Source organism: Teleopsis dalmanni, chromosome 1, assembly GCF_002237135.1.
Source record: "Teleopsis dalmanni isolate 2A chromosome 1, ASM223713v2, whole genome shotgun sequence".
In the NCBI taxonomy this organism is placed as follows: domain Eukaryota; kingdom Metazoa; phylum Arthropoda; class Insecta; order Diptera; family Diopsidae; genus Teleopsis; species Teleopsis dalmanni.
Window position 1 is genome coordinate 88,860,526 of NC_051846.1, and position 8,702 is coordinate 88,869,227.

Here is an 8,702-nt window from a genome sequence, read left to right on the forward strand (position 1 = left end):
TACCTAGTAATTTCAATTGGTACGTTTTGACTCTGAAGTCCACACGTGAGACTGCAGTCTGTGGCGATTTTATACTTTTATTCTGCAAGTAGGCGATGTTCCAACGACAATAATGAGTTTCTGTATCGACACCGGAGCATGCAATTTGGGCATTTGGCGCTTGTTGGCGCATGTGTTTTCATAATTTTATTGAGACGCCGTTTCGGTAATTCAATTCGATTCGACATGATTCAATTTGATGCAGTTTCCGTCATGGTTGGTGTTACGTTTAACTAATGCAGTTTTTGTAAGTTTTTAAACATTCAGTTCAAATTCAAATGTAATTTTATGTATTCAATACAAATGGCATAAAAATTGAAAATATAATTGTTGCAATTATGAAAAAAGGTTAAAAGAGATTCACTTTAAAAAAAAACTTCATAAAAATAAACTCCTCTTTTACTATTGTAACCTAACCTAACCTAGCCGTTTTTGGAACACATTCATCAGCACTTTTCTGTTTCGACTTATCTTTTGTTTCTGTTCTTTATACAATTGTTGTCCATGTGTTATCTAGAGTTATTCTAATAAATTCATACACAATCTCTTTTTGATTAAGCTGAAATCTTTTCAAATACTGCTTGAAAGTGATCACAGTATTAAGTATTAAATTCAGATTTTTAATACATAAACAACAATTCCGGTCATTAGTGGGAGATCTTCCATTAGTCGCTCAAGTATTTTTTGATCATAACTGGAGTTGTTATCTTAATAAGACGCTCTGGCCGCTCAGTATATTTCGTGTATCTTCGGTATTGCGCCTCAACCAAAAGTTAGTCAAGATTTCTTTTTGTGTTAGAAATGTTATTCTACTTTCTTAAATTTTTAAAGATAACCCTGCCCAATCCAAAGACTCTACAAAGAAAATTGTGTTATTTTTTAGATAAATTTAAACTTTATAATCTATTTCAGTTGCATGATATTTGCTTTCTAGTTACTTAAAGGTTAAGAAGGATTCGTAGTATTTCATTTTTTTTAACATAATATATGTTATTGGTTGTGATATACTATTGTTCTTTTCAATAACTTTCTTTTTTTTTGTTAAATATTTCAAATATTTGAAAAAGAATTAATAAAGCTAATATAGTAGTAATGGCATTAGAGTTATTCCGGTATAAAATAAAGTGTAACCATAGCTGCTCTTATATCCGGTAGTTAATCAAAAAACTAATATATGGGCAAAAAATATTGTATGTAGATTTGAAGCTAATAAATCAAACATTTAATAAACAAAAAAAATTGCTCATACTTGTTTATATTTCAACCCATTTAGGTAGTATAAATGTTTATATGGAAAGATATTTTTTGTAATTATATATTCCACAAAAAATGTGTCACTTCATTTTTGTTCTTTAAAGTTGAAGTTCTGACAATTTTTAACGAAAAAGTTATAAAAGTAAGTTTTGGCTGTGCCGAAGTCCCTAAACCCTACACACTGATGTATTTAAAATTCAGCACAAAAAAAAAATGAACAGAATAATTCAATAATGATAGAATAGAATAGAAATAAGCAGGCTACTAGCTCCCAATGGAGGAGAGCACTGCGATTGACCTGTTTTGCTACAATAGACAATAACCAAATAGAAGACCTTTCACTTTTCAAATGAAAGCCAGAATGTCAGCCGTTAAGGACCTCCTAATGAAAGAAGGGGAGAATAGTTCTCGACGCAGTTGCTGGGCAGTCATAGAGAATATAATTGGACGTCTCGTTTGCTTCTAGGCAGAGTCGACAATCTATCTCTTCGGACAGACTAATTTTGTTAAGGTGATAACGCGGTCCATGGTGAATCGTTAAATATCACAACCAGCAACCTCAACTCTGTTCTGCTGAAGAAGGACACCTTACCATAACTGTAGGGATAAACCAGCTCTTTAGCCTAACGTTTACCTGGAATATAGAGCTAGCGTAGTAGCGCCAGTAGCTACTTCTTTCGATTGAAAACCATTTTTCAATCAGAGACATAGTTATAGATCATCTTAATTCACAATATGACTCCGGGCCACAAGGTTGAATAGCAGATCCTGATCTCGCAAGATTGTTCGCAGACTCATTATTCCTGTGTCTGCCACAGACATCATTGATTCCTGTGTGATCAGGCACCCAGCAAAGCATCAATAATTATCAATTCAATAATGACAGTAATTTGATATTGGATTAGTTACTCAATAACATTCATAATAAAATAATAATAATAAAGTAATGGTTGTTTTAACCAACATCATAACAAATCTAAGTGATATCTTAATATATACCTATAACGTATTTGACTTTCCAAATCGTGTAACGAAAAACTCAGCTTTGACAATCAATCTCTAATGAAAATACTATATCTATTTCGAATAATCAAATTCCCTTGAAAAAAATAAGAAGTGACAATTTTTGTTTCCTAAAATCTAAAAATCGAGAATTGACTAAGTTATATGCCGTTTTTAAATTTTGTGTGAAGGGTATGGAAAGAAGAAAATTGTGTGAAAAACTAGCTGAAAACTGTAATGAACGATGTTTGCACCCCTATCGTCCATATTGGAATTTTTTTTTTCGTTCCTTATTGCTGCCACAGTTGTCCTTAATTGAATTACTTCGTGTAGTTGTGAGTATAAGCTCATGCGGACTCATCGGGAACAGAGTCACCCTTCAAGCTTGAAGTGTTTTTATTGGCTGCACCTTAGCTGGGTGTGCTTCATGATTGCAGTGGTCATGTGTTATTTAGTGAAATAAAATAGTATTTAACATACGAGTATATGAAAGCATATAGGTAAATGAATGTTAAGAATTGTAACAATTTGGATTTTTAAATAATGAATGGTAAACTTTAAAGTCTTCAATAATTTTATTTTAAATGCCTTTACATAAATATTTGAAATCAATATTACTATATTAGCAAATTGCTAGTTAAATACTTGTTGTATTTGATTTGCAACCATATTCGTGAAGACAGGGTGTTAACTCTTAAGAAAAGAGATATCATTACCATCACGAGTACCAACCGAAATATAGCTGTACCTAGTACGAGTATACTGCAGCATCGTGACCGCAGTTCGCCCACTCACGATATTCGTGAAGGTCGTCCAAAATCAGTTGTTGTTCCAGAGGGAACCCTAGGCATTACACCCACCAGTGTATATAAAATATTGCACCATTATTTAGTCGTGAGAAAGGTTTGTTCTCGTTGGATACCCATCATTTGGCAGAATCTCAAAAATATGCTCGTATCGATTGGTGCACACAAATGTTTAAGAAGTACAATAGCGGTGCTTCAAAAGACCGCCATTATATGTAAAAGTGTAGCAACTATACTATACTATTACAGGAATGTAAATATGGAAAACATTCACCATCTTTATCAAGACAATGCAAGTGCTCACACATCTCGTCTATAACCGACTATTTGAATATTCAAAAATCGATTGATGGATCATCTGCCGTTTAGAACTGAGTTGGCACTCTTTTTGTTCCGGATTTTCAAGAAGAAATTGCGTGTATATTCTTGGTTTTGAAGTTCATCAAAGAAAAATGAATTTTAGAAATAACTAAAATTAAATTACTGTATTATTTCAAATAACTATTTGTATCTATTCTCTAATTAATTTTATTGTATGTTATACATCTTAGTAGTAGTATTAATCTAGTTGGTTAGTTACAGTGGCAGGTTATTGGAAAACTTTCATGTACCTCAAGTAGCGATTTTTGCCGTTTTGCTACCACAATCCTCGCAAGAACCCCTAGTATAAAAAAGTAGAGACTAAACCCATCCCGTCGAATTTGAATAATTTAATAAGTTTCTCGTCTTCACCGATGAACAGTCTAATAGACTGTCAAAGCAGTATCTTCCTAAAAACCGATTTGTTTTAGACGCCAAAGCCGGGCATTCACATAGAAAATGTGTTAGGGTTTCTTTTTCCTGCGGGTTATCACAACTTCTGCAGTGAGGATTTTAAGGAATACGCAGTTTCTCTATGTAGGTTCCTATACACCAATGACCAGTGAGAACTGCAGTAAGCCTTGCTATGTTAATTAATCTAGTAGTACATCAGTTTAGTGCTGGTTCAAATGTCAAAGTTCGGCACTTAATTAATATCTTTAGTGGATATATTATAAATAAATTGATAGTATATTGTTTACTGGTAAATAGATTATTCATTGGTTGTTTCTAAATTGATTCTTTTTATTGTAATTGCAAAGTTTTTTCTATTTTTATTAGCTTCTTCAGTCCACTCCAATCCATTAGTGTCATATTTTTGTCATATTTTAAATGTTTATATATCTTTGGTAGCTTCAATGTGTCCTTTGCATAAACTGACTCAACTTGAAGCTGAGCAACTTAAGGAAAAATGATGACAATACTGAACAATGAAAATATTTCATTGTTGGAAGTACCTGCAGCTTTGACATCGATTAATTGACAACAATCTGTCCTCCGGTATTTGAACTATGACATTTTAAAAATTTGACTTATTGACAGTAATTTTTCTTCTCATACAATTTTTGTGCAGATTTATTCTTTTGTGTGCCTGCACTTACCTCTACTGAATTTATTTTGTACTTATCATTTACGGGAATTAGAGATGAGGTCACGTTTCTCAAGCGATTTAGATTTTATTTCTTTCCACTCAATCTAAAATATATTTTAAAAGCAAATAATAAAAATAAAATATTTACGTAAGTTCCATTCGAAGTGGTTTTTATTGGGTTCAATAAAAATAAGATAAAAATCTATTAATTGTGCTGTAAATACTGAAGACTTGATTTGATGGATGTGTCAATTCGAATCGAATTGAACCAGGTTGGTTATCTTTTGCTGTTATAAAAATGCTCTACAATTTTAACTGCTACAAATTAATTTAAGTTGGTCTTTTCGGTTTGATAATATGAAATTAAAAAGCTATTTGTACAGAGATGTAAATAAGCATGTTTAAATAAGAAACTATTACTTGTAAAAAAATGATAAATGATTCATCTTTACCGTAAAATTATAAATGATATGCGTTGTTAAGGAAAAGAAGGTAAGTAAATAACTTTAATTTAGCTTCGAAAATATTTGTTCATTATGCCATCGAACTAACATTTGTAATTTATGCGGATCAGCAGGTGTATTTCAGTAGCATTGCATCGATCCATCCCAACTATTCCATCCATCTATCTGCACATCAAACAAGAAACGGTTGCAGTAGCACCCTCAAGTAAGTTGTTATAGATTTAAATATATTCAGAAATTTCAAATTCTTAAGACAAAAACTAAAGGAACACATTTAATGCAAAGGGTTGATGGCACATTCCATTCGTTTACTTTTCAATGTTATCAAATCGGTCACCTGAAACAGTGCACCCCTTCATCAATTCATCAAAAATGCACTTATCATGAGTGAAGGAGGCAACGCCAACCGATTAAAAAACGTTGGTACTTCGTCCTCTACCTCAGCTCTACCGCTTTACCGCTTCTGATACATATGCAACTCATTTTTTGGTGCAACGCGATTCATCATAATATCGTAATCGTTTTTAGTAGGCTCGAAAATTAGAGCTAAACGGTCAATATGGAATAAATTTTGTTTGGCTCTGAAAAGAAAAGGAAAAAATTAAAATTTCTAGCCAAATGAACGGTGCCGGTCACAAGATTTTAATAACAACATTTGATGATATGTCAGAGCAACGCCAGCGGAAATGCGTTCACCTCAACTCGAACACGAAAAGAGCAAAACATTTTTCAATCATCTTGTGTGAATTTGAAGCAGGTGAGTTTGGATAACCACGACAGCAGAGTTCAATGCATGACTCCAGCTTGTGGCTGGGAAGGCACTTTATTGAATATTGAGGATGAAAGAAGTGAAAAGAGCGAAGGGAACAGGAGGAAAACGTTAAAGTATACATGAGTAAATGTGTAAGCGTGCGCGCATCTTTCGAAAATTAGCGCACAAATTTGGGCTTTAATCAATCGCGTGTCTTAAATAGCTGCGAGTTAGAGCTCCTCAATTGGCTTAAACTATTTGACAACAATCACCTGTTACCGGAGGCTGAACACTTGGAATATTTTTTATATTTATTTTAAAAAGTTTTAACTGTCAGTTTTTCAGATATTCAAATACATTGCGTGATTAAAACATTTGTTTCCTGATATAATTATCCTATTTTTCTATATTCATTCTAAATTTCTAAAAAAAACAAATCTTCGTTATTCCTTTACTTTTTGCGAGCACATAATCGACTATGTTTATTACTGAAGATTTCAGACAACGATTGAAATGCTTTCAACATGTTTCATACAAGTTATTTACCATATTTTAAATATAATAAATAACATGTTTTTAGATACACGGGTTTATTTAAAATAGAATAAAAATAACCTTTTATTATTAGGCGTAGTTAACTCGATAGCCCAAGTAAAAGTGCACGAGCATGCTTTTATGGAGTTGACACTTACCAAAACCAAATGGGAATTTTCCAGAGAAACAAGCAGTTGATCCGTTTGGTGACAATCAGGCGATCCAACAATATTGCATGATTCTGCCGTTAATGAAACCAAGCGCAGGGGCTGAATTCGAGAGGTACCTGCGACCTCTTACAGAATGTATTAGAAAAGTTCTGCCCCAGTCCTTTAGGCAAATACTTTTTTTTTTAATGTATTAGAAAAGAATGTATTAGAAAAGTTCTGCCCCAGTCCTTTAGGCAAATACTTTTTTTTTTGTTTTTTTTTTTAATAAAACATACATTTATTTATTGCATCTTCTCTTAGAATGAGACTAACAATAAGTTGTAAAATCTTATAACTAATTATATAACATTAAGAATTTTTATTTTAACTATGCATTGCATAATATAAAATAAAATAAGTAAACCTTATATCACGAACCTCACTTAGATTAATGGGTTAAATTTCATTGGAGTTAATGGTAGATGGTTTTTTAAGAAAATGGTTCAAAAAAAAAGAAAGGTGCGGTTATTACTTTAAGCTGTTGAATATTAATTAATGGCTGGACGGTCAGCTCTTTTTAGGCGGGAAGTAATAGATAGAAGTGCGAGATTTCTTGCTAAGGGATTAACATGCTCTGTCAGCCTTTTATTGTATTTTTTCTTATATTGTCAAATTCAGCTTTAACTAGGGGAATTTGTAGATCTCGGTGGATGCTTTCATTCCTTATATACCATGAGGCACCAGTTTATTCTTAGTATTTTTGACCGAGCTTTTTGTACAATTTCAATATTTGAAGCACTAGCATTACCAAAAAGCTGGATACCATAAGTCCATATTGATTTTATGATGCTGTTATACAAGAGTACTTTATACTCTAGGCCCGGTGAAAATCTGTTATTAATGACCCAATGCAACTTAGAGGCTTGAAGCTTTATCTGAATTTTTATAGCTTCAATATGTTTACGCCAAGTTAGTCGTCTGTCTGGGTGTATACCTAAGGACGTTATGTTATCTGCTTGTGGTATGGGAATGTTATTTAGTGAAGTTGTTGGAGATGTACTCCGATTTAATGTAAAAGTGACGTGTCTACATTTTAGTTCATTAATTTCAATTCACCATTTTGACAGCAATTTCTCCACCCGAAATAAGTGAGATTGAAGTTGGTTTGAAGCTAACACAGCGTTTAAAATTGCCGTATCATCGGCAAACGTAGTGGTGACAACTGAACTACTTATCGGGATATCAGATGTGTAAAGTACATACAAGATAGGGCCAAAAAAACTTCCTTGTGGAACGCCAGCTTCTATTGGGAAATTATTAGAAGTACATGTTTTACATTTAACTTTAAAGCTTCTATTATGCAGATACGATTCTAAAACTGAGTGGACATTTGCAGGTAATGAACAGCGTATCTTATATATGAGCCCATTATGCCATACTTTATCAAATGCTTGTTTAACGTCAAGGAATACCGCGGAACAACATGACCTCAAATGCGTGTCTTATTTCATTCGTTATAAGATTCACTTGCTTAATAGTTCCATGTTTTTCCCTAAAACTAAACTGGTGGGACGGAATTAAGTTTTGAACGTCAAGGAACGGTGTTAGCTTTAAATTCACTGCTCTTTCAAAGAGTTTAGAAAGGAATGACAGTAAGCTTATTGGCCTGTCTGAAGAGGCAAGCGTGGGATTTTTACCTGATTTATGAATCATAATAATCATGGATGTTTTCCACTGTGTTGGGTAAAAGCCAAATTTAATAATAGCATTAAAAAGTCTTGTGATAAAATTTATAGCCAAAAGGGGAAAATTTTTATCATGATGGGTGAGATATTATCATATCCCGGTGCCTTTTTGCAATCTAACTTGTTTGTGATTATTTGAACAAGATCATTAGCCGTGATATTCATGTCAATAGATGGTGCATGTAGATCCTGAGTGGGAAAGTCATAATATCCTGTTGCAGGATTTGGTTGGAACACCTCTTTTTTAGATTTTTCTTCATCACTTCGCGCTCAGTTTCCGAGAGAGTTTCCTATTGGAGAATCGGATTCGGATGGGGGAGTTTATACTTTTGTTAGTATTCCACAAGGATGAATGGTTTTTGCCATTTGGACATAGGTTTTGAATATAATTATATTGCCTGACTTTGGTTTCCTTGCTTAATGCAGATCTAAGTCTCCTTTGGGCTTCCTTAAATAAGTTTTTCGCTAAAGGGGACCTAGATTTTTACCATTCACGCCTTAATCTACG